General features: G+C 37.7%; 1 pseudogene; it reads right to left on the reverse strand.

Moving 5' to 3' along the window:
- Positions 1-2,822: 2,822 nt before the first annotated feature.
- On the reverse strand, positions 2,823-3,436 carry LOC110320907 (annotated as a pseudogene).
- Positions 3,437-5,219: the final 1,783 nt, after the last annotated feature.

Below are 5,219 nucleotides of genomic sequence, written 5' to 3' on the forward strand. Positions count from 1 at the left end.
AAGGAAAGGAAGGAAGGAAGGAAGGAAGGATTAATATTGAGGATGTCACTTAGTAGAATAATTAAATGTTAAGTGTACATATGAATACAACTTATTAAAAATCAAATCACAGAGGACCATAGAATATATATACTTGTGATTCTAAAGGAATTAAATATTAAGAAGCTAGCAGTTTCATAATTAAACTTGAGAGTGTAACTCTATAAAATAATGTCATTCAGAAGTTCCCACTGTCTTTTAATTTGAGTCTTCCTAAGTTGCCTTCTGAACATGTGCCCACATTTAAATGTAAGTTTTGGCCCACAGATTATATATAAATAAATGATTTGGAGCATTATTAATTAAGCATACACAAACCTCAACAACATGGATAACTTAATGAGAAATGTCCTCCATAGGCTGGGGGTTGAATATATTAGCTAGTACATGCTCATATGTAGCAAAATTCTAAAACAGGATGAAGGTTAAAAGGAAGTTTTTGAACTATATCTATAATATAGAATGTAAACTTTAGCCAAAATAATACTTAATACTCGCTGTGGGTGTATACACTGGGCAAAAATGCCAGACATCATTAGAATTATAATATTTTAATCATCACCAGAAAAAAGAGAATAGAAATAGGAAAGGTTTGTTTTTGTTTTTGGTTTTTTTTTTAAAAAAAACCTTTAAAAATATTGTTTAAAGACATCTGTGCATGGAGAAACTGGGTGGACAAAAGTACTTGCTGCCAGGCCTGACAACTCAGATCTCCGGAACCTGATTTAAAGCCCCACACAGAAGCCCAAGTGTGTGTAACCAAGCCTGCTCTGCTGGGAAATGGCTGGATGCTTCTGGGCACCTAACCTGTGGAGGCAGGTATGAACAATGTGAGACTGTCTCAATCAAGGTGCAAAGAAAGGACTAACGGTGAAAATGACCTTAGCATGTTTATCATGGCGTACACAAGCCCATTCTCCTCCTCTGTCTCTGAGCTTCTAAAGCAAGCTTTTCCACCAGTTTTGCTTCACATATACCTTTCTCTTTAGGAGCAATATCTCAACAAAAGTCTTTAATCATAACATGTAAAATTATTCTGTAGTAAGATTGTTTTAAAAATAAATTTGTCATTTTTTGAAATGTTTCTATGGATAGTATATATTTTATTGTATATTTATTGTATTAAGAGGCACACCGAGCCTTCCAGCAATATTAACTATATGTAGAAATAATCAGGATAAGTTAAATGTTTAATGTAATAATTAAAGTCTTTAATATTTAAATTCAATTTCATGATAATTTCTTAAGTGAAATTATATAAGCAGGTTTTTAACAATTTGCACAGATAGTCAACATTTATATAAAAAGGTTAATAAAATTATAAGGAAAATTTTTCAGGGTTGATTAACACATCCATAGAATGTATATTCAGCCCTATGTATTTAATATGCTAATGATACACTTAAACTAAATATTTGTAACATTTCCTCAAAGTGAAGAGTGGGAACATAACTTTTCTGACATTTTAATGATACATTATTCATTTTAAGTAAATTTGCTTCATGCCCCACTTTGCTAAAACATGCAAAGACCAGTCGGAAATGTTGACCAAGTAGAAAGCTGTCCCTTTAAAGAAAGCTCTGGTAATACAGATGTAAAAAGATTGCAGTTTCTTATACTGACACTCAGTTTTCCTGCTACAAATGTGAATATTGTTTTGAAATATATGTTGTATTAAATAATACACAAATTTGTATATGCTCAAAAATCATAATTTTTTTTTATTTCTATAACAGCCAAGGACTGTCACTTTCATGCTGACATCTTAACTAGACAATGTAACATTTTCCACATGATTCTGACTCCTGCTTTTGATTCAAGGAATGCTCTCAGCTTTTCCCAAAGCTATGCTTTCACTGTGGGTTTATGTCCCTAATTCTCTTGAATGAAAAGCAAATTAAATACTTTTGTTCATAAGTTGTCTCCGTGTTGCAATGTTACAGTAACAGAAAAAAAACTAAGCCAGAAACTGGTAACAGGAAGCACACTTTTTGAATGATGAATATGACCATGTGGGTTGTTGGTTGCCTTAAACTTCTGATAAGCAATTTATAAATGAATTATTCCTTTTTTAATACAAACATAAAATAGAGCACATTTATTAAGAGTAGTAAAACTACTTACAATAACAATGCATTAAATCTCACATAATAAACACAGCCAAAAGAGCACAAGAAACTTCTTCTTCTTCTTTTTTTTTTTTTTTTTGAACTTTTTTTTATTAGGTATTTTCTTTATTTACATTTCAAATGCTAACCTGAAAGTTCCTCCCCATGCCCTGCTCCCCTACCCACCCACTCCCACTTCTTGGCCCTGGCATTCCCCTGTACTGGGGCATATAAAGTTTGCAAGACCTAGGGATATTCTCATCAAAGACTGTCCCATACACAACTTCACATATACCCACATAAAGCATTCATTTCGTAGGCAGGAAAAAAATTGACTTTTTTTTCTGTCACTGAAGCAGATTTCTTGGTTTTCAGTTTGGATTATGTATTACAGATGGAGTTCAAATATTTAAAAAAAAATGTTAACAACAATAGCAGAGCATGGTGACTCATATCTTTAGTCCCAACATTAAGTGAAGCAGAGCTCTCTGAAATCAATGCCAGCCAGGCCTACAAAATGAGACTCAGCCTTTACAAAAAGAAAAGCAACAGCAAAAAAGCATATTCATTCCATACACACACACACACACACATTCATATATGAATACTTAGAAAGTTCTGGATTTTAACAAGTCTGACCAGCTAACTTGTTAACTTGTTTGCTTGAGCATGTTTTCAGTTCCCTTGGGAGTCACAAATGATTGCGATCCATTGGACTAATGTACAGAGAGTTCTATTTCTTTTCCTCTTCTTTGGTGGCTCATCATCAGAGCTGCCTCGGTAATGCTGCTGTTGCTGCTGCTGCTGGAGGAACTGGAGTCTGAATCCGAGAATGAGGAGGAGGAAGAAGAGAAGGAAGAGGAAGAGGAGGAGGAGGAGGAGGAGGAGGAGGAGGAGGAGGAATAGGCTGGGGAGGAGGAACTAGAGAGGCTTTCTTCTGAGTCACTGTCCTCTGAAGAGGATGGGGCAGATGTCTCATTCTCTGATGAAGACTCACAGGCTGAATTGTCACTGCTAGAGGTACTGGAAGTCGTGACACCCTTAGATCTCTTCTTCTCGGTCTTTCTCTCTATGTTGGCCTCTCTGATGCTTTGCCGAAATAATCTATTTTCTTTTTCTTTTAAAGCTTTCTTCAGCTCTGCTGCTCTCGAAGGCCTGTGTCGGTACTTTCTTTTCTTTTTGCATTCATAAGTCCAATGTCCAAGTTGCAAGCATTTCTGACATCTTACATGTTGCTTATTGGTTTCAGCTTGCCTCAGATCTGTGAGCCTCTGCATGGGAGTCGCCATCTTGGAGCAGCCATTGTCTGCTTCAAGGGTTTTTGGGAAACTCTGACGGGTGGGCAGTGCCAGACCAGTTTATCCCAGCAGAGCTACTGGTAGCCACTAGCTGGTTTGTCTTCTCTAATGTGACCTTTGTGTTCAGTATGAATGAGGCCTTGAAGGGTGATCTTAAACCAGGGATCTGTAATCTATATGCAATGGAATTATGTAGTATTCAAAAATCCTGTAAGCCCAGGATTTTGGAGGCTGAGGCAAGAAGATTGCTATGTGTTCAAGGCCAGTCTGGGAAAACATAAGCCCCTAGCTCAAAAACAAAACAAAACAAAACAAACAAACAAAAACATGACAAAAAGCTAGGCGGTAATGGCCATCTTTAATTCCAACACTTGCTGGAATTCACTGCAAACCTCGTCTACACAGTGAGTTCCAGGAAAACCAAGGCTGCGCACAGAAACCCTATCTCAAAACAAAAAAAACAAAAAAACAAAAACAAACAAACAAAAAACCCCAAACAAAACAAAACAACCACACAAGAAGTTACAGGTGTTGAGATAACTGGATCATTCTGGTTTTTTGTTTGTTTGTTTGTTTGTTTGTTTGTTTGTTTCTTTCTTTCTTTCTTTCTTTCTTTCTTTCTTTCTTTCTTTCTTTCTTTCTTTTTTCCCCCCTTCAAAGATCTGTGTAGAGGAATTTTATCCTGAAACATGGCTTCTCTGGAAAGGGATCTTATCTGACTAGAATACAGACATGCCTGTAATCCAGGAGACAAAGGCAAGCAGATCTCTGGGTTCCAGGCCAGCATGGTACAGGGCAAGTCTCGGGTAAAGAAATTTAGATCCAGGTATGGTGGCACATGCTTTTAAATCCCACCAATCAGGAGACAGAGGCATGCAGAGGCAGACAGAGGCATGCAGATCTCTGAGCAATAATCAGTTTTGTTGAGTCAGTGGCTTAAGAGCTGGGGAAAGAAAGGGAGAGAGAGAGAGAGAGAGAGAGAGAGAGAGAGAGAGAGAGAGAGAGAGAGAGAGAAAGAGAGAGAGAGTTTTACAGAGACAGGTTGCAGGTAAAGACAAAATGAGCCAGAGAGAGAAGGACTAGAAGATTAGAACAGATTGCCAGAGTTAGTTTGAGTTTCTAACCACAGGATTCAGGATGTAGAGAAAGGAAAACAAGGTCAATGTTGTGGATAGCTCTGTGCTGCTTGTATTTTTATGTTAATTCTGCTCTCCAGGGAGAGGTTATCTGGAATGAGGAATGAGTCACATACTCAGGTGGCTTCTTCTGAACTAATCCCCTAAGGAATAAAGGAGCCAATCACTAGTGAGTAGCCAGGACTTCCAGGTTTGACAGAGGAAGACAGGAAGCAAGAGAGAGTTAAACCTTTTGGAATGGAGACAGCATATGGGTAATAAGTAGTTGCTAGAGTTTCCTGGTATCATGGCACATCTGCAAGGATTCACCACTGGAGGAATCAGATTTTAATAAAGGTGACAAGATTAGGTTTTCTTTATTGCACCCAGAGTTTGAGTTAGCATTGATTCTGAACTAATTTTGTATTGCATTTTCCTTCATGCACCAGCTAATCTGGGTTCAAGCATGGGATTGCCAGAGATGCACCACAAAGGCCATGGGGTATTTGATGCACAGGGTTGGTGTGTTAGTGACCAGCCATTGAGAACCTAGCAAGCTGGGTAGAGAGATTGTGGAGTTCCAAGTCAGAGTCTCCATGAGATATTAAACAGGTCAGACATTGACCGCCAGTCCTGAATTCCTTTGGTGATGAACAGCA

This window comes from Mus pahari, chromosome 4 (genome assembly GCF_900095145.1).
Source record: "Mus pahari chromosome 4, PAHARI_EIJ_v1.1, whole genome shotgun sequence".
In the NCBI taxonomy this organism is placed as follows: Eukaryota; Metazoa; Chordata; class Mammalia; order Rodentia; family Muridae; genus Mus; species Mus pahari.